The sequence below is a fragment of the Anomaloglossus baeobatrachus genome, chromosome 4 (genome assembly GCF_048569485.1).
Source record: "Anomaloglossus baeobatrachus isolate aAnoBae1 chromosome 4, aAnoBae1.hap1, whole genome shotgun sequence".
In the NCBI taxonomy this organism is placed as follows: Eukaryota; Metazoa; Chordata; class Amphibia; order Anura; family Aromobatidae; genus Anomaloglossus; species Anomaloglossus baeobatrachus.
The window spans coordinates 606221197-606247773 of record NC_134356.1 but is presented as its reverse complement, the minus strand read 5'-3'; positions in this window follow the sequence as shown (position 1 = coordinate 606247773).

The following is a 26577-nucleotide window of genomic DNA, read 5'->3' as shown; positions in this document are numbered from 1 at the left end:
CGCTCCAAAAATTAAGCTTGACAGCCACATTTAAATGGTTATACTACAGTGATCGGTGCAAGTTCCTGTCACATATCCAGTGTCTGTCTGCTTGGTAACATGTGGGCTTAGAAGCAGACCCACTCCATACCTGGGGAAGGAAGTAATAGCACAACCTAAGTCGATAAGGGGTTGAACTGAACTTGTCATCACATTTTTCCATATTGATGAAAGTACAGTATTTCTGAATGTGCCTGGTCCATAATGAAGCTGACACATTTTTATAGAGATCTGTTGTGCAAGTCATGAGAAATCTAGCATAGAACATATATGACAATTAAGCTTAAAGTTCATTTCAGCCTAATTTTTATATGGCTTCTGTGCTACATTTGACCAGTATACCATGACTACCATATGTAAAAATGTGCTAGCAGGTTCCCTTTAAGCCTTCTATAACATAGAACTATTAATACCAGAAATAAGCAGCTCTATAGAGCACCAACATAGACATGCTACTACTACTATATGTATGATTTCACTGCTTAAATATGGGTGAATAGATTCTTAACAAATTGAATTTGTTACGAATCTCCTGGAAAAAAAAATAGATATGTCGTAATTCAAATTTTTCCTTAATTGAATTTGAGTGGATAGCTGAAATTCAAATTCTCATAGCTCCCAACTCTTCCGGATCCAGCTGGACAGCCCTGATTTCGGGGTAGCTGTCCCACTCTCCCAGGAGGTCAGGACTATGTCCCAACTTCCACTCTGTCTACAATGTGTTTCCAAGCTGTAGGGTCTCCCATGCTCCGTTGTTCCTTTTCCTCCCTTGACTCCCGAGGAGAGGCTGGCATCTCTCAGCTCTTCACATACTTCAATAATTCATTCTTCTCCTTTCTTTGTCTGATCTCCATGGGATTGCAACTCTCAACCTGTTTCATTAGCGGCAGCAGGAAAAAGAAAGGAGCCAAAGGCTGAGGGCAGTTGTATCTCTGAAACACACTGGTTTTTGTCTTAACGCAATATTTTTAATGTATCTGGGACTTTTAAGCTGTACTAATAATTTAACTTTTATATCCAATTGGCTGGATATCTTTTTTTGCTTTGTCTGCATCAAAAGTCAAGCAGGTGCTTTTACCATCCGTGATGAGGATTTTAATAATCCATAAGAGTTAGTGAACTTTGTACTTTATTCCTAGATCGGCAAGTGTAAGAGAATTTTCTACAGTTGAATGTTCATTATATTCTGCTTCTTTACAGACACATTGTACTGGTACATAGAGCTACATCTCTATATACCACTGTATTTTTAAGTACCTGTATATTAGAAGTAGGATAAAAGTCATGAGATTTTTTTTCTTTTTATAATATTACTAAAAATAATGAAAAACAATTGCAATTCTGATAATTTGAAAGCACTTTAAAAACAAACATCTTAAATAAGCACAAAAAGCCTCAATTGTCAGAGAGGATCGAAGCAACAGAGAAAATGCAGCTTTTACAGTATGTGAGAACACGACGGCAGGGTTGCCTTTTTTTCAAAAAGGTTTTTCAGCACTTAACAATTCCTTCTTGAATGGTTCTACCTACCTGGTATTGACAGGTATCATGCACTTGTTATATAACAGGTCCATTATACCTGCCTGCTAAGACCTGACAAGCGACCACTGAACTTCACACCACTTGAGTTTCTGATGAGGACGTAAGGGGTTTTGGTTTAATAACTCTTTTGAAGCTATATTAAGGAAACTGCTGTGCCTTAAATGCAAAGGTCTGCCTGATATCTCCATCCATCTATAGTTGCATTCCAACTCCAAGGCACCTGGACAGCAAAGAGATGCAAGATGTCTCGCATGTTACCAGTGTTGTGCAAATGAGGGTATGGATTGATTGGAGACAAAAATATACACCCTATAATAATTAGTATACAAGGCTTGACTACCCTACTGACAGAGGTGGAGGCTTTTATTGCAAAACTAAACATGGGGTATGACATCATTACCAAATGAAGACATCACAAAATCAAAAGAGAAGGAGGGAAAAGTATATTTTGATATTCAGCACTGCCTAAGGTTAATCCAAGCAGAAAGTATAAAAAAATTCTAAATAATTGCAACGCGTTTCGGAGTAGAATCTACTTCATCCTTAGACAAGGAGTAGGAAGGAGAAGGTTCTACTAAAAAACACATTGCAATAAATTGGAAGTTTTTCATACTTTCATACTTACTACTTATATTAACCTTTGTCAGCAGCAGCGTCCGGAATCGACCGCACTACTATTGTTTACTCAACCGCACTACTGTTGTTTACTTGTTAAATCCTCTCTCCATTTGGTGTCAGTACAATGGCCGAAGCAGCAATCACATTTGGATAATACATTGCTCTTGAAGTTGTTGTACTGCACACAACCTGGTCAGGTGAGCGACCAACCCTCCAACTCACCGTCACTTGTTGCTCCCGATGTTACACATGGGGCACCTCTTGTTTTTTCTTTTATCTCTCTACATAATAAAAAGAATATATGTCGCGCTGTACAAAGGCTAGTAAGACATAGTACAGCGTAATCCCCACTAGGTGGCAGCAGAGTAGTGAAGGAGAGACAATGAAACACTAACGAAAAGGCAGCTGAAGTACAGCAGAGTAACTTCAGCAGGCAGTTAACAGGCAAGTCACCAGGGGGCAATAGAGTAGTCAAACAGTCAGGGTCTAGCCAGGAAAGTCGAGTCAAAGCAAAGGGAGGATCAATATCAAAGTCAGAAGACAGAACCGAGTCGGAGTTCGGGAGATGAGGTATGTAGAGGGAAACACAAACAACAGACAGGAGTGGGAAGTCAGGGACCGGGACAGGCACAGGAACGGGGGAGGGTACAGGTCACGACACAGTAAGGAGGCAGACAAATCGGGAACACTCACCAGAGCCATTATACACGCTGCCAGGCAGAAATAGCACTGGCACTGAACTATATGTAGAGAGGCAATATATAGCATCCTGGGATCCACAACAAGGCAAGGGAAGTTAACCCCTGACATGACAGGCAAGAGCTGGGTGTAACCAGCAGCGGGGAAAAGCCGGCCTGGATCATGACAATAATACTTATTATTATTATTATTTTTTATTATAGCGCCATCAATTCCATGGCGCTTTACATGTGAAAGGGGTGTACATAATAGGGACATGTACAATAATCATAAACAATACAAGACACAGACAGGTACAGGAAGATAGAGGTCCCTTCCCGTGAGGGCTCACAGTCTACAAGGGATAGGTGAGGATACAGTAGGTTAGGGTAGAGTTGATTACTTAGACTTAGGGGTACTTTGCACACTACGACATCGCAGCTGCGATGTCGGTGGGGTTAAATGTTAAATCGAAAGTGACGCACATCCGGCGTCGCTGTCGATATCGGAGTGTGTAAATCATTTTTGATACGATTAACGAGCACAAAAGCATCGAAATCGTATCATCAGTGTAGCGTCGGTCATTTCCATAATTACGGAAGGACAGATGTTACGATGTTGTTCCGCGATCCTGTGGCAGCACACATCGCTATGTGTGAAGCCGCAGGAGCGAGGAACATCTCCTACCTGCGTCCTGCGGCTCACGCCGGCTATGCGGAAGGACGGAGGTGGGCGGGATGTTGACATCCCGCTCATCTCTGCTCCTCTGCTTCTATTGGCCGCCTGCTGTGTGACGTCGCAGGGCAGTCCGTGTGAAGCTGCCGTAGAGATAATGTTCACTACGGCAGCTATAACACAATATCGTATGTGCGACTGGGGCGGGGACTATCGCACTCGGCATCGCAAGCATCGGATTGCGATGTCGTAGTGTGCAAAGTACCCCTTAGAATTAGGGGTACTTTGCACACTATGACATTGCAGCTGCGATGTTGGTGGGGTCAAATCGAAAGTGACGCACATCCGGTGTCGCAGTCGATATCGTAGTGTGCAAATCTTTTTACATACGATTAACGAGCGCAAAAGCGTCGTTATCGTATGATCGGTGTAGGGTCCGACATTTCCATAATTTAGCAGCAGCGACGGTACGATGTTGTTCCTCGTTCCTGCGGCAGCACACATCGCTGTGTATGAAGCTGCAGGAGCGAGGAACATCACCTTACCTGCGTCCTGGTTGCAATGAGGAAGGAAGGAGGTGGGCGGGATGCTTACGTCCCGTTCATCTCCACCCCTCCGCTCCTATTGGCCACCTGCCGTGTGATGTCGCTGTGACGCCGCACGACCCACCCCTTTAGGAAAGAGGTGGTTCACCAGCCAGAGCAGGGCAGGTAAGTACATGTGAAGCTGCCGTAGCGATAATATTTGCTACGGCAGCAATCACAAGTAGAGATGAGCGAACCGGTCGCGGTTCGGCTCGAGCTTGGTTCGCCGAACGGAGGTCTCGTTCGAGTTCGAACCACTCGAACCCATAGGAAACAATGGGAGGCAATCACAAACACATAAAAACACATTATAAATGTACACATACAGTTAATAAACATTGCCATAACACTTACCGGTTCCCGCGACGCATCCTGTGTTATGATCCGGAACCATGGAAGACCACCACAAATCATTGGTAAAAGGTGACAAGAGCATTGGCAACTAATCTTGCCGCCATCCCCTTACTAACCATCACAACTAGAAGTAGCCGAGGGGTGAACTAACATCCTGTGCACCACGAACCCAGCCGGAGAACTAGCTATCCTAAAGGAAGGAAAGATGAATAACTCTCTGCCTCAGAAAATAGACAAGAATAGCAAGTCCCCCACATTCAAAGACTGCGGTGATATAGGAAAAACACAATACAAAGATAGATGACAGGATTAGCAAAACATGAGGCCCCCACTGACTAAAATAGGAAAGGACAGGAAAGGGACTGATGGTGGCCAGAGTAAAACCCTGCAAAATTCCAAATTCCTGATAGTACAAAAAGGCCCTCAGATCGCACGATCTGAACTCCATCCTATACCAGGTGCTTTTGTCATACCAATGAACAGAAAACAAGAATCATAACAAATTCAACAAGCCACAAACACATGGACCCAAAGGAGCTATACTCCAAACAGAACTGCAGGGAGTTCCCCAGCCAAGCCACTGAGGGGAAAATCCCTGCATGCAACTAAACTGAAACCAACCACAGCAAATGACAAACCCAGATAAGAGCAAAAGAACCAAACAATAAATAAAGAGCAAGCACTTATCTGGGGTAGATGTGGTGTGGAGCAGAATGAAGCAGGCTGGTGATACAAAGAACAACTGACATCCGGCATAGCCAGCTTTCAGACCAGGATTTAAATAAGCAGAGAGTTAGCAAAGGAAAACGCCCATTGCACAACACACCTGGTCCAAGTCCAAACCATTCCTGGCCACCAGAGGGAGCCTCCCAGCAGCCAAAACATAACTAACATTCACAACAGTCCTGCACTCTGTCTCCTGCCGCTATTCCATCCGATGATCGCTGAATCTTCCCGGTAAACAGCACTGCCAGCAGTGATGCAGGACCTATCGTGACGTCAAAATAGCCATGTGACCAGTCATGTGTCTGTTATCTCATTGGCTACAGACTGGTCACATGACTATGACGCGTCATGTAGGACCTGCGAGTGCATCTATCCAGTACACGGTGATCGTTTGTGTATCGCCGTGTACCGGGGACATGCTTTGGCACGCGGTCGGGTTCCCGGTCTGCTTCCCCGTTCCATTATAAACCGGCTGCCACAGCCGGTCGATAACGGAGATCACCGTTGCTATAGCAACGCGCTTGTCAGTGATGACGTCACCGCTCACAAGCAGCAGCTCGGGGAATAGCACCGCCTTCTTCCTATGGAGCGCTGATGTAGTAGAGCTGCATGTGTTGAAGGAGAAAAAAGACAGAAGAGCCGGATCGTGGAGGGATGAGAGGGAGTAATAAACATGGAGTCTCTAATGTGTCTGTGTATTTATTTCTATTAAATTATTAAAGTATTTTTTCTCTGTGTGGTGTCTTCTTTTAACCCTTTATTGGAGATTCTTAATGGCCGGGTCAAACTTGCCTGACATTAAGAATCTCTGGCTTAATACTAGCTAGTAAAACAAAGCCAGTATTAACCCTTATTACCCAGCAAGCCACCGTCACCAGGGCTGTTGGAAGAGTTGGATACAGCGCCAGATGATGGCGCTTCTATGAATGCGCCATTTTCTGGGGTGGCTGCGGATTGAAATTCGCAGCAGAGGCGCTCAGAAACCTCGGGCTAACCTGTGCTGCGGATTCTAATCCCCAGCTGCCTAGTTTTACCTGGCTGGACACAAAAATATGGCGAAGCCTACGTCATTTGTTTTTTAATTATTTCATGAAATAAGTGAAATAATTAAAAAAACGGGCTTCCCTATATTTTTAGTTCCCAGTCGGGTACAAATAGGCAGCTGGGGGTTGGGGGCAGCCCGTAGCTGCCTGCTGTACCTGGCTAGCATACAAAAATATGGCGAAGCCTACGTAATTTTTTTGGTGGGCAAAAAACTCCTGCATACAGTCCTGGATGGAGGATAATGAGCCTTGTAGTTCTGCAGCTGCTGTCTGCTCTCTTGCATACACTAGTGAATGGAGCATGCTGAGCCTTGTAGTTCTGCAGCTGCTGTCTGCTCTCCTCCATACAGACAGAAAGCAGCTGCAGAACTACAAGGCTCAGCATACTCCATGCAGGACTGTATGCAGGACATTTTGCCCCCCCCAAAAAATTATTTGGGCTTCGCCATATTTTTGTATGCTAGCCAGGTACAGCAGGCAGCTACGGGCTGCCCCCAACCCCCAGCTGCCTATTTGTACCCGGCTGGGAACCAAAAATATAGGGAAGGCCTTTTTTTTATTAAATATTTCATGAATTTCATTAAATAATTCAAAAACAAATGACGTGGGCTTTGCCATATTTTTGTATGCTAGCCAGGTAGAGCAGGCACCTACGGGCTGCCCCCAACCCCCAGCTAACTATTTGTACCCTACTGGGAACCAAAAATATAGGAAGCCCTTTTTTATTATTCATGAAATAATTAAAAAACAAATGACGTGGGCTTCGCCATATTTTTGTGTCCAGCCATGTACAACTAGGCAGCTGGGGATTGGAATCCACAGCACAGGTTGGCCTGAGCTTTCTGGGCCCCCCTGCTGTGAATTGCAGTCCACAGCTGCCCCAGAAAATGGCGCTTTCATAGAAGCGCCATCATCTGGCGCTGTATCCAACTCTTCCAGCTGCACTTGTGACGGGTGGCTTGCTGGGTAATAATGGGGTTAGGGCTACCTGTATATTATCAACTGGCCCTAAGCCCGAAATTCATGGTGGCACGCTAATATTAGACATGGCCATGATGAAATTCTAGTACCGATAAAAAGAACCACAACACACAGAAAAATATTTTTATTATAAATGAAACACAACACAATTAGTGACTCCATCTTTATTGAAATAAAGAAACGCCTCTGCAGTAATCTTGGGTCAAGGGTCCCGCACCATCCAATCCGGATCCAATATCATCTGATCGGTTCAAGGGCCTGATTCACATGACACAGCAGCTGATTGTATAAACGGCTTTTATACAATCAGCTGATGCATCAGTGCAAAAAAACAAAAAAACAAACTACACACTTCAGTGCAAACTCCTGTCCAACAGCATCAGCTGATAGTTTAGCCAGCCGGGCGGTAAAAAGCCAGCCTCACCGCTCGACTTATAGTGTCAGCTGATTCCGTCAGGTGACCGCATCAGCTGATCATCGCCAGGTCTGAGAACGAGAGAGAGAGAAAGAAGATAGAGAGAGAAAGAGAAAGAAGAGAGAAAGAAGCAAAAGAGGAGAAAGAAGAGAAAGAGAGAAGAAAGAGAGAGAAAGAAGAGAGAGAAGAAAAAGAGGAGAAAGAAGAGAAAGTAGAGAAAGAAGAGAAAGAAAGGAGAGAGAGAAAGGAGAGAAAGAAAGGAGAGAGAGAAAGAGAGAGAGAAAGGAGAGAGAGAGAGAAAGAAGAGAACTACTTGTACTAACCAATAGGCCAGACCGCATATCAAATATACAAGTTGGTGGTTACTTGGGGAATAGTGATCACAAAATAATAAGTTTTCATGTATTCTTTAGTAAGATGTCTAGTAGAGGGGCTACAAGGACACTAAACTTCAGGAAAGCAAATTTTAAACGGTTGAGAGATGATCTTAGTGCAATAAACTGGGATGATGTACTAAGTAATAAAAGTACACAAAGCAAATGGGAGACTTTTATGAGCATCCTGAATAGGGCTTGTGCAGAAAATATACCCTATGGGAACAAACATGCTAGAAATAGGAGGAAACCCCTATGGCTAAATAGAGCTGTAAGGGAAGCAATAAAAGAAAAACAGAAAGCCTTAAAAGAATTAAAGAGGGTAGGTAGTGATGAGGCATTATATAATTATAGAAAATTAAATAAAATATGTAAAAAGCAAATTAAGTTAGCTAAGTTTGAGACAGAGAGACTCATTGCGAGAGAAAGTAAAAATAATCCTAAAATATTCTTTAACTACATAAACAGTAAAAAACTGAAAAGCGATAGTGTTGGACCCCTTAAAAATAGTCTTGGTGAAATGGTGGAAGGGGATGAGGGTAAAGCCAACCTGCTGAATGACTTTTTTTCTACGGTTTTTATACAAGAAAATGCCATGGCAGATGACATGACCAGTGATACCATAAATTCACCCTTGAATATTACCTGCTTAACCCAGCAGGAAGTACGCCGCCGCCTCGAAATCACTAAGGTTGACAAATCTCCGGGCCCGGATGGCATACACCCCAGAGTACTACAGGAATTGAGTTCTGTGATAGATAGACCATTATTTTTAATCTTCTCAGATTCCTTAATAACAGGGTCGGTACCGCAGGACTGGCGCATAGCAAATGTGGTGCCAATATTCAAAAAGGGGACAAAAACTGAGCCGGGAAATTATAGGCCGGTAAGTTTAACCTCTACGGTTGGTAAAATCCTTGAGGGTTTCTTGAGAGATGCTATACTGGAGTATCTCAAGAAAAATAACCTTATGACAGAGTATCAACATGGGTTTATGAGGGATCGATCCTGTCAAACTAATTTGATCAGCTTCTATGAAGAGGTAAGTTCAAGCCTGGACCAGGGAAATGCAGTGGATGTTGTGTATATGGACTTTTCAAAAGCTTTTGATACGGTGCCACACAAAAGGTTGGTACATAAAATGAGAATAATGGGGATAAGGGAAAATATGTGTAACTGGGTTAAAAACTGGCTCAGTGATAGGAAACAAAGGGTGGTTATTAATGGTACGTACTCGGACTGGGTCTCAGTTCATAGTGGGGTACCACAGGGGTCAGTATTGGGCCCGCTTCTTTTCAACATATTTATAAATGACCTTGTTGGGGGCATGCGGAGTAGAATTTCAATATTTGCAGATGATACTAAACTCTGCAGGGTAATCAATACAGAAGAGGATAATTTTATATTACAGGGAGATTTATGTAAATTGGAGGATTGGGCTGAGAAGTGGCAATTGAAGTTTAATGTAGATAAATGTAAGGTCATGCACTTGGGTAGAGGAAATAAAATTTATGATTATGTACTTAATTGTAGAACACTGGGTAAAACAGACACAGAAAAAGACTTGGGTGCATGGGTGGATGGTAAACTTCACTTTAGTGGACAGTGTCAGGCAGCTGCTGCCAGGGCTAATAAAATAATGGGATGTATTAAAAGAGGTATAAGTGTTCATGAAAAAAATATAGTTCTACCTCTGTACAAGTCACTAGTGCGACCGCACTTGGAATACTGTGTACAATTCTGGTCACCGATATATAAGAAGGACATAGCTGAACTGGAGAGGGTGCAGAGAAGAGCGACCAAGATTATTAGAGGAATGGGTGGGCTGCAATACCAAGACAGGTTATTAAACTTGGGGTTATTTAGTCTGGAAAAACGAAGGCTTAGGGGGGATCTAATCACAATGTATAAATATATGAGGGGACAGTACAGAGACCTTTCCAAAGATCTTTTTACACCTAGGCCTGCGACTGGAACACGGGGGCATCCGCTACGTCTTGAGTAAAGAAGGTTTAATCATAATCACAGACGAGGATTCTTTACTGTACGAGCAGTGAGACTATGGAACTCTCTGCCGCATGATGTTGTAATGAGTGATTCACTACTAACATTTAAGCAGAGCCTGGATGCCTTTCTTGAAAAATTTAATATAACCAGTTATGTATATTAGATTTTATGACAGGGTATTGATCCAGGGAACTAGTCTGATTGCCGGATGTGGAGTCAGGAAGGAAATTTTTTCCCCATTGGAACTTGTTTGCCACATTGGGGTTTTTTTTTGCCTTCCTCTGGATCAACATGTTAGGCTATGGGTTGAACTAGATGGACTTGAAGTCTCCCTTCAACCTTAAAAACTATGATACTATGATACTATGATATGAGAAAGAGAGAAGGAAGAGAGAGAAGAGAAAGAGGAGAAAGAAGAGAAAGTGGAGAAAGAAGAGACAGTAGAGAAAGAAGTGAAAGAAAAGAGAGAGAGAAAGGGGAGAAAGAAATGAGAGAGAGAGATAGGAGAGAGGGAAAGGAGAGAGAGAGAGAAAGGAGTGAGAGAAAGAGAGAGAGAAAGGAGAGAAAGAAAGGAGAGAGAAAGAAGATAGGCACATTTGGTAGTCCTGAAGTCTGGATTGCTGAAGTCTCAGCTGACCACGTGATTCATTTAAAGCTATGTGAAGCTCATGCAGAGCACTCGTTTTCTGTAGCAGAGATGACAGTGTCGTGTGGATTACGTCTTTTATTCCAAATAAAGGATTTTTCGCGGTGTGTGTTTATTTACTTTCACTTTATAAATAGATAATAATTATAATTTGAAATTATAAATAAAAAAAAAAAAACCTTCTTTACCAGGACTAGAACTCCCGACCTTATGCTTCTTAGGCAGGTGCTTTACCCACTAGTCTATTACTTCTTATGAAAAAGGTAGGCAGATTTTCTTATCTTGAAGCCTGCTGTGCTGACTGAAGTCTCTGCTTCATTGATACGGAGCCACTACATCCCGAGAGAGCAGAGCTGACCTTGTCGTGTGGATTACTTCGGACCTGGAGGGGTATTTTTGGGATTAATAAAGGGGTGAACCAGGGTTGTTTTTTTGTCTTTTATTCCAAATAAAGGATTTTTCGCGGTGTGTGTTTCTTTACTTTCACTTACAGGTTAATCATGGAAGGTATCTCGGGGAGACGCCTGCCATGATTAAACTCATTATTACCCCAATTGCCACCGCACCAGGGCAATTCGGGATGAGCTGGGTAGAGTCCCATGACTGTCGCACCTAATGGATGCGGCAATTCTGGGCGGCTGCAGGGTGATATTGTTAGGTTGGTGGGCTCCCCATACCGTCATACCGTGGCGCTCTCCATCCTGACAATACCAGCCTCCAGCCGTGCGGCTTTATCCTGGCTGGTATTAAATATGGGGGAAACCGCATTTTTTTTAAATTTATTTATTTATTTTAATGCACTATATAGACCCACCCACCGGCGGCTGTGATTGGTTGCAGTGAGACAGCTGTCACTCAGCTTGGGGACGTGTCTGACTGCAACCACTCATAAGCGCCGGTGGGCGGGGAAAGCATGGAATAACTGATTGACTAATGTAGCGGCAGCCATTTTCTAAAGAGGAAAAGACGCCGCAGATTTCTGACAGCCGGGGAGCTAGACGCCCGTGATCGGTGAGTAGGAAAGAGAGAGGGATTGTGCTGGGGATGCAGGACCAGGGCCGGATTATAGGCGGGGCAGGCGGGGCTTCAGCCCAGGGGCCCCCACCACAAGAGCTTCTGACGGGGCCCCCACCACCATCAGTGTGGGCGCCATTTTATTAAGGTCCAGGACCACACTGTACCCTTAAAGAATTTCAATCCGGCCGTCACTGTGCTGCAGACACGCCCACTGCACGCTGTGTGGGCTGAGTCTGCAAGGATGACGTCACCGCGCGCCTGCTGCTTCTTCGTGCCGTACAGGAGCTTGTGGGAGGACCGGAGCAGAGGACTCAGTGAATGACGGTGAGTGTGACGTCATCCATCATGGTGCCGGGCAGGAGGCTGCAGTGAGGAGGGAACAGGACGGGATTTCATAGTGTCAGCGGCAGCTCTGCCGGCAGGACCAGTGTGAGTTATTGCAGGAGTGTGACCTGCTGCAGATCAGGTCGGGCTGTCAGTGCCGGGTCATCGGCCTCATCCCTCCCCTGCAATAACTCACACTGATCTTCAGCAGAGACATCACTACACAGAATCCTGCACTGATCACATCTGAGCCTGCAGCACACATTACACTATATGGCCCATATTACATATAGAATATGTGAGGTCCTGTAGGCCCAGGTGTGATCAGTGCAGGGCATTGTATATCTGTGTATATACCACATCCAGTGTACAGAGCAGTGTGATATACTGTGTACATGGTATATCACATCCAGTGTACAGAGTAGTGTGATATACTGTGTACATGGTATATCACATCCAGTGTACAGAGTAGTGTGATATACTGTGTACATGGTATATCACATCCAGTGTACAGAGCAGTGTGATATACTGTGTACATAGTGTATCACATCCAGTGTACAGAGTAGTGTGATATACTGTGTACATGGTGTATCACATCCAGTGTACAGAGCAGTGTGATATACTGTGTACATTATATACCACATCCAGTGTACAGAGCAGTGTGATATACTGTGTACATGGTATATCACATCCAGTGTACAGAGCAGTGTGATATACTGTGTACATTATATACCACATCCAGTGTACAGAGCAGTGTGATATACTGTGTACATGGTATACCACATCCAGTGTACAGAGCAGTGTGATATACTGTGTACATGGTATATCACATCCAGTGTACAGAGTAGTGTGATATACTGTGTACATGGTATATCACATCCAGTGTACAGAGCAGTGTCATATACTGTGTACATGGTATATCACATCCAGTGTACAGAGTAGTGTGATATACTGTGTACATGGTATATCACATCCAGTGTACAGAGCAGTGTGATATACTGTGTACATGGTATATCACATCCAGTGTACAGAGCAGCGTGATATACTGTGTACATGGTATATCACATCCAGTGTACAGAGCAGTGTGATATACTGTGTACATTATATACCACATCCAGTGTACAGAGCAGTGTGATATACAGTGTACATGGTATATCACATCCAGTGTACAGAGTAGTGTGATATACTGTGTACATGGTATATCACATCCAGTGTACAGAGTAGTGTGATATACTGTGTACATGGTATATCACATCCAGTGTACAGAGCAGTGTGATATACTGTGTACATGGTATATCACATCCAGTGTACAGAGCAGTGTGATATACTGTGTACATGGTATACCACATCCAGTGTACAGAGCAGTGTGATATACTGTGTACATGGTATATCACATCCAGTGTACAGAGCAGTGTGATATACTGTGTACATGGTATATCACATCCAGTGTACAGAGTAGTGTGATATACTGTGTACATTATATACCACATCCAGTGTACAGAGCAGTGTGATATACTGTGTACATGGTATACCACATCCAGTGTACAGAGCAGTGTGATATACTGTGTACATGGTATATCACATCCAGTGTACAGAGTAGTGTGATATACTGTGTACATGGTATACCACATCCAGTGTACAGAGTAGTGTGATATACTGTGTACATTATATACCACATCCAGTGTACAGAGCAGTGTGATATACTGTGTACATTATATACCACATCCAGTGTACAGAGCAGTGTGATATACTGTGTACATGGTATATCACATCCAGTGTACAGAGTAGTGTGATATACTGTGTACATGGTATATCACATCCAGTGTACAGAGTAGTGTGATATACTGTGTACATGGTATATCACATCCAGTGTACAGAGCAGTGTGATATACTGTGTACATGGTATATCACATCCAGTGTACAGAGCAGTGTGATATACTGTGTACATTATATACCACATCCAGTGTACAGAGCAGTGTGATATACTGTGTACATGGTATACCACATCCAGTGTACAGAGCAGTGTGATATACTGTGTACATGGTATATCACATCCAGTGTACAGAGTAGTGTGATATACTGTGTACATGGTATATCACATCCAGTGTACAGAGCAGTGTGATATACTGTGTACATGGTATACCACATCCAGTGTACAGAGCAGTGTGATATACTGTGTACATGGTATATCACATCCAGTGTACAGAGCAGTGTGATATACTGTGTACATGGTATATCACATCCAGTGTACAGAGTAGTGTGATATACTGTGTACATGGTATACCACATCCAGTATACAGAGCAGTGTGATATACTGTGTACATGGTATACCACATCGAGTGTACAGAGTAGTGTGATATACTGTGTACATGGTGTATCACATCCAGTGTACAGAGCGGTATGATATACTGTGTACATTATATACCACATCCAGTGTACAGAGCAGTGTGATATACTGTGTACATGGTATACCACATGCAGTGTACAGAGCAGTGTGATATACTGTGTACACACATCAGATGGCATATAATGTGTATATTGTATAACATCTGGTGTCTGTATCACAATAAACCCGGTCAAATGCCGGCGCCCTGAGCTGCCGGGGGGCCCAATCGCGGTGGCAGGAGTGGCGTACCGCTAGTCAGGGGGCCCGGTGCCAGCGCTGTCACCAGCCTCCCCCCCGCCGAGGATCGCACTTTCAATTGTATCGGCATCGCAGTTGCCGATACAATTGAGAGCAATGATGAGATTGGGCGGCTCTCTCTCATGATTCTCCTCACTGTCTCTGTTGGCACTCTGACAGCTCTGCAGCGGAGCACGGTGACGTCATCACTGCGCGCCTGCTGATAGGTCGAACGACAGCAATGGACGCGCCGAGGAGACCGGAGCAGCGGGGGAACGAGGAGAAGCGAGTATGTACAATCACTGTGGCCAGACGACCATGGGGGTACATTAAATGATATGGCGGCTGTACACTACATGAGGATGCCTATTGCTATCTGGTTCTCTGCACTGTGCTATATACTGGCTGTATACTACATGAGGGTGCCTAATGCTAACTGGCTCTGCACTGTGCTATATAGGGGCTGTATAATACATGAGGATGCCTAATGCTATCTGGCTCTGCACTGTGCTATATAGGGGCTGTATACTACATGAGGATGCCTAATGCTATCAGGGTCTGCACTGTTCTATATAGGGGCTGTGTACTATGTGAAGGTGCTTAATATTATCTGGTCTGCTCTGTGCTATATACGGGCTGTGTACTATGTGAGGATGCCTAATGCTATTGGCTCTGCTCTGTGCTATATAGGGGCTGTGTACTACGTGAGGATGCCTAATGCTATCTGGGTCTGCACTGTGCTATATAGGGGCTGTGTACTACATGAGGGTGCCTAATGCTATATGGGTCTGCATTGTGCTATATGGGGGCTGTATACTACATGAGGGTGCCTACTGCTATATGGGTCTGCATTGTACTATATGAGGACTGCTTATTGTAATATGGGGGCTGCATAGTGCCATATGGGGGCTGCATAGTGCCATATGGGGGCTGCATAGTGCCATATGGGGGCTGCATAGTGCCATATGGGGGCTGCATAGTGCCATATGGGTGCTGCATAGTGCCATATGGGGGCTGCATAGTGCCATATCGGGGCTGCATAGTGCCATATCGGGGCTGCATAATGCCATATCGGGGCTGCATAATGCCATATTGGGGCTGCATAATGCCATATCGGGGCTGCATAATGCCATATCGGGGCTGCATAATACTATATGGAGGAATATTGAGGCTGCATAATAGTATACCCCCAGAGTTGTATGTCCCTTCCACCCCAGAGCTGTATACCCCAAGAGCTGCATGTCACCCCCCCACCTCAGAGCTGTTTGTCCCCCCACCTCAGAGCCACTGCCCCCCTCTAGAGCTGTATGCCCCCCATTGCTCCATACCCCTTTCCTTAGTAATATTTATGCCCCCCCAGTAATGTGTATGTCCCCAGCCCCTCTTGTGATGTGTATATACATCGGTGTTAGTGTGCTCTATGTGCGGCCATGTCTGTTAGTGACTGCCACCAATCAGCGTGGCACAGACACATGCCCAGGAGGAGTTGGATGGAGACAAGCGGGGAGGTGAATGAGACTGTTGCTGGCTTCCCAATATTAACAATATATATAAAAATATAAAAATGTGTCTGTGTGTTCATGTATGATGTGTCTTTATGTCTATTTATATGTGTTTTTGTGAATTTCTCTTTAAATATATGTGTATGTATGCCTGTATGTGAATGTATCTGTGCATGTCTATGTGTGGATGGGGCCCACTGAGACTCTTTCGCCCAGGGCCTACAAAAACCTGGAGCCGGCCCTGCGCATACCAGTCATGGATTCTCCTGTACACTGTACAGGGGCGCACCTTTGGGGGGCATGCGGCATATTTGCCCCTGCACAGCAATCAGGGGTGCACCATTGGAAAGTGTGAGGCAGCAGTATGGTGGGAGAAAATTGTAAGTAGACAGTATTGGGAAAGAAAAGTGTGAGGGGCATAGTATAGAGACTGGGTAGTAGTGGGGGATAAGCAGTATAGAGAAGGGGCAGCATGGTGGCCAGTGTGAGGGCACAGTATGCTGAGGAGGGGGAATGTGAGACTGAGGTACCGTATAGTGACTGGATAGTGAAGGACATAGGCAGTATAGATAAGGGGCAGCAAGGTGGCCAGTGTGAGGGCACAGTATGGAGGGCACAGTATGCTGAGGAGGGGGAATGTGAGACTGAGGTGCAGTATAGAGAAGGGGCAGCATGGTGGCCAGTATGGAGGGTACAGTATGCTGAGGAGGGGGAATGTGAGACGGAGGTACAGTATAGTGACTGGATAGTGAAGGACATAGGCAGTATAGATAAGGGGCAGCAAGGTGGCCAGTGTGAGGGCACAGTATGGAGGGCACAGTATGCTGAGGAGGGGGAATGTGAGACTGAGGTGCAGTATAGAGAAGGGGCAGCATGGTGGCCAGTATGGAGGGTACAGTATGCTGAGGAGGGGGAATGTGAGACTGAGGTGAAGTATAGTGACTGGATAGTGAAGGAGATCAGCAGTATAGATAAGGGGCAGCAAGGTGGCCAGTGTGAGGGCACAGTATTATTATTATTATTATTATTTATTATTATAGCGCCATTTATTCCATGGCGCTTTACAAGTGAAAGAGGGTATACGTACAACAATCATTAACAGTACAAGACAGACTGGTATAGGAGGAGAGAGGACCCTGCCCGCGAGGGCTCACAGTCTACAGGGAATGGGTGATGGTACAATAGGTGAGGACAGAGCTGGTTGCGCAGTGGTCTACTGGGCTGAGGGCTATTGTAGGTTGTAGGCTTGTTGGAAGAGGTGGGTCTTGAGGTTCCTCTTGAAGCTTTCCACGGTAGTGGAGAGTCTGATGGAGGAGGGCACAGTATGCTGAGAAGGGGGAATGTGAGACTGAGGTGCAGTATTTATATCTAAATGCTACAGTTCGTGCTCTACTGTTACGGCTAAAATTGTTAACGTTATTGGGCCCCCACCAGATTTTCTGCCCAGGGGCCCCCACCAACCTTAATCTGGCCCTGTGCAGGACGCATGCAGATAGTAACATGTGCACATTGCCTTACTGTGAAAAGCCACGTTTATAGTGATAGAACCGTTCTCGAACGTAACTCGAGCTACCAAACTTTTAGCAAAAAGCTCGAGTTCCAGTTCTAACTAGAACACCCCCCAAAATCACTCGAACCGCGAACTGGAGAACCGCGAACCACGAACCGCGCTCAACTCTAATCACAAGATATCCCTGCTGCGACGGGGGCGGGTACTATCGTAGTGTGCAAAGTACCCCTTAGTCTTACTTAGAACTAATTTCTATGTATACAGCAGTTCTAAGCCTTAAAGCGGGTTGTAATACCCTTTTTTACTATTTAGATTTTACAAAACATGTAAAATCAAAGGAAAAGGTTTAAATCTCATGTGAGTAAATGAGATCATATGATAGTTTTGTAATATCACATGGCTTAAAGGGAATCTATCAGCAATTTTTGCTACCTTATCTGAAACCAGAATAATGTAGGCAAAGAGATCCCGAATCCAACAATGTATCATTTAGATTACTGGCTGCAGAAGTTCTGACATAATCTGAATTTTTAGATTAAGCCATGTAGCAGAGCTGAGAGAGCTGCTCCTGCCCACACCAGGCTTTGAATAGAGATTGTAAATTGACAGTGAGGTGTCAACCAGAGGAATGGGCATGAAGGACTGTGGTATGTGGGCCATTGTAGTCCGAGCAAAGATACGTCCTGCTGCTTAAACAAACATAGCAAATAAACAGCAGAATCGGTCTTTGACAAGACAGGCATCCCTGAATTCTCTGTGTTAACCCTTGCAGCATGCTCATTTTAGCTTACATAGCAAAACCTGCTGAAAGACTCCTTTTAAGAAATTTCTCAGAATCAGCAAAACTTAACTTGTTAAAAACTAATGCGAGCATACAAAAGCTCATAGATATTAAAGCTAGAGATCCATATATAAATTGTTTAAATGATAATCCAAGCAATATAAGATAAAATATCAACCATAACACTTTAATAAAAGCAGTAAGTGGCAAGCTTTTTTATGGGTTTTTGTGTTGCTGGTGTGAAGCCCCACAGGTGTAGTGTCGGTGCATTACCTTCAGGGACTCCACTCGGCTGGATCTCGTCACAGGTAGGGAATCTTCTATTTGTCGTGACGCCACTCTCAGTATTGCGGTCAGTGGGGACCGCCACTGCAGGTTGAGGGACGCCTGGGGCTGATGGTGAGTGCAGTTAGTTGGAATAGCCTCCTGAGAGTGAGGCAAGCCCCAGGGCCCTGTGTAGGTGCGTAGTACCACAAGGCGCAGAATAACTCCACACACGCAGAATGTCTTTCAGGGGTTTTACTCACTTCAGGTGGCAGGGTGAGTAACCCGGGCGTAGCTGGGATGAACCAGGCGGGAACCAGGTATCCTTCAGGCTGACTTCTGATGGTGACTACCAACTCGCCTTCCTTAGCCCTTGGTGGTTTGGGGTAACCCCGACTTTTAGTCCCTATGGGGGTCACCCAGGGAAGTTGCTGAAGCCTCTCTCCCCTTCGTTTGCCGTTTGCTTGTTGCCTGGGCCAGATCACTCCAGCTGCTTGCCTCCTGTGAGCTATGGGCCCTAACTGTGGCTACGTGGCTGTGGCTTTTAGGTGTTGTGGTGTGGGCTTTGAGGGCCCCACACCGGCAGGTTTAGCAAGGAAAGTTGGATCTATCCCTGCTCCGGGATCTGCCGCCCGTTTGGGCCTGGTACTCCCTAGCAGTCTCCTTACTTCCCACTCTGTGCTCTCTCTCTAGCTGGAGATGGGTTTCGGGTAGCACTCCTAGGTGACCGTTCTCCCCCGTCGGTAGCCACTGCGCGGACGCTGTCAGACTGCAACAGCCCCAGGGGTAGGGGTCAGCTCTCCTCGGAGCTCCCTGGACTCTGCACTGAACCGGCTCACTGCTCCTCCTCTCCTGTTCTTGCCTACGCCACCTAGCAACCAGGCTCTCTTACCACACCCCTTGAGAGGAGATGGAGGCTTTTGGCCACCTCCACTATTCCAGTGGAGGTGAAGGCTTTTCCCCCTCCTGGGATCCCCAGGGGTCCTCCCAAAGGTACATGTGTGAGACCTGATCACTATGCGCCTGTGTAGTCACACCTCGGTCAGCCTTCTGGATTACCTGTATTGTACTGTCCCCAGCATGGGTGCAGTACTCAGTGGTGCCTGACCAGGTCAGGGGCGCCACACTGGCAGCAATGGTCAATGGTGGCGCTTATTGAGTAACAACCTCACCTGAGGCCCGGCCATAATGGCGCTGGCAAGGGAGATGAGCATAAACGTTTTCATTTTTATTGGGGCAAACATGGAGAATGAGAAGGGGTTGTCCAAATAGTGGACAACCCCTTTAAGAAAAAAAAAACCAGACACAGATAACATTGGAAAGGAACAGACAAAAAAAGAACAAATTGAGGATGGTTTATTTCTGTTTATAAAAGCATGACCATTGCAGCAACAAAAAAATCAATGAAAAAACTTGCCACTCATTGCTTCTTTAAATTGTTATGGTTGATATTTTATCTTATATTGCTTTATCATTTAATCAATTTATATTTTTATATCCAGCTTTAATATCTATGTGTTTTTGTATGCTCGCATTGGTTCTGATTTTACCAATAAAAGAAGATATAGGTTTTGCTGATTCTGAGGAAATTCTTAAGCTATATGATACAAGACTATAATATGATCTCATTTAGTCACATGAGATATAAACCTTTTACTTAAGCGGGCTTTACACGCTACGACATCGCTAATGCGAAGTCGTTGGGGTCACGGAATTGGTGACGTACATCCGGCCGCATTAGCGATGTCGTTGCGTGTGACACCTATGAGCGATTTCGCATCGTCGCAAAAACGTGCAAAATCGCTCATCGGTGACATGTCCATTCTCGAATATCGTTGGAGCTGCAGGTACGAGGTAGTTCGTTGCTCCTGTGGCAGCACACAACGTTCCGTGTGACGCCGCAGGAATGAGGAACCTCTCCTTACCTGCCGCCGGCCACACTGCGGAAGGAAGGAGGTGGGCGGGATGTTATGTCCTGTTCATCTCCGCCCCTCCGCTTCTATTGGGCTTCTATTGGGCGGCCGCTCAGTGACGTCGCTGTGACACCGCACGGACCGCCCCCTTAGAAAGTAGGCGGTTCGCCGGTCACAGCGATGTCGCAGGGAAGTTAAGTATGTGTGACGGGTCCTGGCGATGCTGTGCGACACGGGCAGTGATTTGTCCGTGTCACACAACCGATGGGGGCAGGAATGCACGCTAGCGATATCGGTACCGATATCGCAGCGTGTAAAGCGGCCTTTAGATATCAAGTTTTGTAAAAAAAAGTAGTAGTATGAACTGATATTGTCTGGTCTGTTTCAAGGTTTATTACCGCCATATAGGCAGAAATTATTTAATTTTAATTAATTAATAATTTTATTATGTAGAGAGATAAAAAAAACAAGAGGCGCTCCCTGTGGGCAGGATCACCAATAGGAATTTCAGGGCCCCATAATGGCAAAATTTTTGGGCCCCCTTGAGACTCCACCCAAGTTCCACCCCAGCTCTGCCTCCACCGCTCAAAACTTCCACACTCTCTACACCATGCTTGGAAAAACTTGTGTGTGTATATACAGTATGTATATATATATATATATATATATATATATATATATATATATATATATATATACAGTTAGGTCCAGAAATATTTGGACAGTGACACAAGTTTTGTTATTTTAGCTGTTTACAAAAACATGTTCAGAAATAAAATTATATATATACTATGGGCTGAAAGTGCACACTCCCAGCTGCAATATGAGAGTTTTCACATCCAAATCAGAGAAAGGGTTTAGGAATCATAGCTCTGTAATGCATAGCCTCCTCTTTTTCAAGGGACCAAAAGTAATTGGACAAGGGACTCTAAGGTCTGCAATTAACTCTGAAGGCGTCTCCCTCGTTAACCTGTAATCAATGAAGTAGTTAAAAGGTCTGGGGTTGATTACAGGTGTGTGGTTTTGCATTTGGAAGCTGTTGCTGTGACCAGACAACATGCGGTCTAAGGAACTCTCAATTGAGGTGAAGCAGAACATCCTGAGGCTGAAAAAAAAGAAAAAAATCATCAGAGAGATAGCAGACATGCTTGGAGTAGCAAAATCAACAGTCGGGTACATTCTGAGAAAAAAGGAATTGACTGGTGAGCTTGGGAACTCAAAAAGGCCTGGGCGTCCACGGATGAAAACAGTGGTGGATGATCGCCGCATACTTTCTTTGGTGAAGAAGAACCCGTTCACAACATCAACTGAAGTCCAGAACACTCTCAGTGAAGTAGGTGTATCTGTCTCTAAGTCAACAGTAAAGAGAAGACTCCATGAAAGTAAGTACAAAGGGTTCACATCTAGATGCAAACCATTCATCAATTCCAAAAATAGACAGGCCAGAGTTAAATTTGCTGAAAAACACCTCATGAAGCCAGCTCAGTTCTGGAAAAGTATTCTATGGACAGATGAGACAAAGATCAACCTGTACCAGAATGATGGGAAGAAAAAAGTTTGGAGAAGAAAGGGAACGGCACATGATCCAAGGCACACCACATCCTCTGTAAAACATGGTGGAGGCAACGTGATGGCATGGGCATGTATGGCTTTCAATGGCACTGGGTCACTTGTGTTTATTGATGACATAACAGCAGACAAGAGTAGCCGGATGAATTCTGAAGTGTACCGGGATATACTTTCAGCCCAGATTCAGCCAAATGCCGCAAAGTTGATCGGACGGCGCTTCATAGTACAGATAGACAATGACCCCAAGCATACAGCCAAAGCTACTCAGGAGTTCATGAGTGCAAAAAAGTGGAACATTCTGCAATGGCCAAGTCAATCACCAGATCTTAACCCAATTGAGCATGCATTTCACTTGCTCAAATCCAGACTTAAGACGGAAAGACCCACAAACAAGCAAGACCTGAAGGCTGCGGCTGTAAAGGCCTGGCAAAGCATTAAGAAGGAGGAAACCCAGCGTTTGGTGATGTCCATGGGTTCCAGACTTAAGGCAGTGATTGCCTCCAAAGGATTCGCAACAAAATATTGAAAATAAAAATATTTTGTTTGGGTTTGGTTTATTTGTCCAATTACTTTTGACCTCCTAAAATGTGGAGTGTTTGTAAAGAAATGTGTACAATTCCTACAATTTCTATTAGATATTTTTGTTTAAACTTTCAAATTAAACGTTACAATCTGCACTTGAATTCTGTTGTAGAGATTTCATTTCAAATCCAATGTGGTGGCATGCAGAGCCCAACTCGCGAAAATTGTCACTGTCCAAATATTTCTGGACCTAACTGTATATATATATATACACACTACAGTTCAAAAGTTTGGGGTCACCCAGATAATTTTGTCTTTTCCATGAAAAATCTTACTTTTATTTATCAAATGAGTTGCATCCGGAATAGAAAGTATAGTTCAGACATTGACGAGGTTAGAAATAATGATTTTTGCTTGAAATAATAATTTTCTCCTTCAGACTTTGCTTTCACCACAGAATGCTTCTTTGCAGCAATTCCAGCTTTGCAGACCTTTGGCATTCTAGCTGTTAATTTGCGGAGGTATTTCACCCCATGCTTTCCCCCTCCCACAAGTTGGATTGGCTTGATGGGCACTTTTTGCGTACCATACGGTCAAGCTGCTCCCACAACAGCTCAATAGGGTTGAGATCTGATGATTGGGCTGGCCACTCCATTACAGAGAGAATACCAGCTTCCCTAAATGGTTTATGCATAATTTGGAGGTGTGCTTTGGATCATTGTCCTGTTGTAGGAAGAAATTTGCTCCAATTATGCGCTGTCCACATTGTATGGCATGGCGTTGCAAAATGGAATGATAGCCTTCTTTAGTCAAAATCCCTTTTACCTTGTACAAATCTCCCACTTTACCAGCACCAAAGTAACTCCAGACCATCACATTACTTCCACCATGCTTGACAGATGGCGTCAGGCACTCTTCCAGCATCTTTTCAGTTATTCTGCACCTCACAAATGTTCTTCTGTGTGATCCAAACACCTCAAACTTTGATTCGTCTGTACATAACACTTTTTTCCAATCTTCCTCTGTCCAATGTCTGTGTTCTTTTACCCATATTAATCTTTTCCTTTTATTAGCCAGTCTCAGATATGGCTTTTTGTTTGCCACTCTGCCCTGAAGGCTGGCATCCTAGAGTCGCCTCTTCACTGTAGACGTTGACACTGGTGTTTTGCGGGTACTATTTAATGAAGCTGCCAGCTGAGGACCTGTGAGGCGTTGATTTCTCAAACTAGAGACTCTAATGTACTTGTCTTGTTGCTCAGTTGTGCAGCGGGGCCTCACACTTCTCTTTCTACTCTGGTTAGAGCCTGTTTGTGCTATCCTCAGAAGGGAGTAGTACACACCATTGTAGGAAATCTTCAGTTTCTTGGCAATTTCTCGCATGGAATATCTTTCATTTCTAAGAACAAGAATAGACTGTCTAGTTTCACATGAAAGTTCTCTTTTTCTGGCCATTTTGAGAGTTTAATGGAACTAACAAATGTAATGCTCCAGATTCTCAACTAGCTCGAAGGAAGGTCAGTTTTAAAGCTTCTCTAATCAGCAAAACTGTTTTCAACTGTGCTAACATACTTGAAAAAGGTTTTCAAGGGATTTCTAAACATCCATTAGCCTTGTAACACAGTTAGCAAACACAGTATACCATTAGAACACTGAAGTGGTGGTTGTTGGAAATGGGCCTCTATAGACCTATGTAGATATTGCATTAAAAAACAGACATTTGAAGCTAGAATAGTCATTTACCACATTAACAATGTATAGAGAGTATTTCTGTTTCATTTAATGTTAGCTTCATTGAAAAAAAAAATGTGCTTTCCTTTCAAAAATAAGGAACTAAGTGACCCTAAACTTTTGAACTGTAGTTTACATATACAGTATATACTAGAGTTAAGCGATGTTCGATTAGAACCATTCGCCAATTTCAAATTCAAGTGATTTTGGTCGGTGTTCGAGTTGTTCGACGAACTCGAATGATTTGCTTCAAGTTCGGCTGTTCAAGTTACCGTTTGATAACGACTCGATCACCAAAAAGCGTAGCTAGTTACTAGCTGGCTTTTCACTGTAATAGTGTGAGTCACTGTTAATAATGATATTATCAAAATTCAGCGTATAGTGTGCGGGGAGGGACGGGGTTTAGATCAGTGCTGCTGCTGAGTGCTGAAAGAATGGCGATCGCCATTTTTTGTTTTCCTAACCGCGCGTATAGTGGGGCGGGCCAGGCTGTTAGCCAATGACAGACACACACACACACAGCAAAGTGGATTTTTGCCAGACAAGCAAGGGCATGTGTCATAGGCTGTGCATGTCACATGTCTTTGCCCTATAAGACCCCGCCATTTTCTCCATCGCCGCCATTCTCTCTCTGCTGCGGGTGGGTGACAGTCACCGCTCCTGCTCCAGCTGCTGTGTGCACTATAGACATACAATGCAATCTACACATCGCTTTAGGGATTAGGTACTACTTGTAATTTCAGCCCTTTTCAGGGCCACATTACAGCCGTTCATAGCCATTGTTGCTAGGCAGGTCTGTGCCAGCGCTGTGCAGGTGTTTATACCACAGCGTCTGGCTAAATCAGCTCAGGCAATTCCTTGGGACATAGTTTCTATTGTCAGGGATAGAAAGTGAGGCTTTCTTTGCTGACAAGCAAGCTACAGCATCTGTGCATTGCACACCACCTGTCCATTTTTGCGAGTCATACTTTCATTGTCTGGGAAACTACGTGAGGGTTCCTCTGCTGACAATTTTGCTATACCACCTCTGCATTGTACAGCACCTGTCCATTTTTGCTACGCAATTTTAATTGTAAAAAGTGCTGCCAATTTTAGGGCCATGTTTTTATTGTCTGGGATACTATGTTAGGGTTCCTCTGCTGTCAAGCAAGCTACCCCACCTGTGCATTGTACACCACCTGTCCATTTTTGCTACGCAATTTTAATTGCAAAAAGTGCTGCCATTTTTAGAGCCATAGTTTCATTGTCTGGGATACTATGTGAGGATTCCTCTGCTGACAATTTTGCTATACCACCTCTACATTGGACAGCACATCTCCATTTTTGCTATGCAATTTTAATTGCAAACATTTCTGCCATTTTTAGGGCCATAGTTTCATTGTCAGGGATATTACGTGAGGGTTCCTCTGCTGTCAATTTTGCTATACCACCTATGCATTGTACACCACCTGTCCATTTTTGCTACGCAATTTGAATTGCAAAAAGTGCTGCCAGTTTTCAGGCCATAGTTTCATTGTCTGTGATTGTCAGTGTAGTCCACTGCTTCTGCCTCCTCAACCTCGTCTGGGTCCTCCACCTCCGCCCAAAGCCTGTCTGGTCGGGCCACCCGCATTGTAACTGCGCACAAGGAATCCCGCACACCTCTTTACTATGCTGGCAGCAGAGAACAACGGCATCAGGCGGTCTTTACGTTGAAATGTCTGGGAAATAAGAGTCACACAGCTAACCAGTTGTGGTCAGCTCTGGAGACCGAGTTTCGTAAATGGTTGTCTCCACTCAACCTGCAGCCTGGTAAGGCCGTGTGTGACAATGCTGCAAACCTGGGTGCGGCCCTTCGCCGGGGCAAGATGACACACGTGCCTTGTATGGCTCACGTGTTGAACCTTGTTGTCCAGCAATTTTTAACCCACTATCCTGGCCTAGATGGGCTTCTGCACAAGGCACGGTCACTATCTGCTCACTTCCACCGTTCAAACGGCGCAGCTGACCGACTTGCATCGCTCCAGAAGTCTTTCGGCCTGCTGATTCACCGCTTGAAATACGATGTGTCGACACGCTGGAATTCGACTCTCCATATGTTGCAGCGACTGTGGCAGCACTGCCGAGCCCTGGTGCAATACGTCATGACGTATAGCCTGGGCC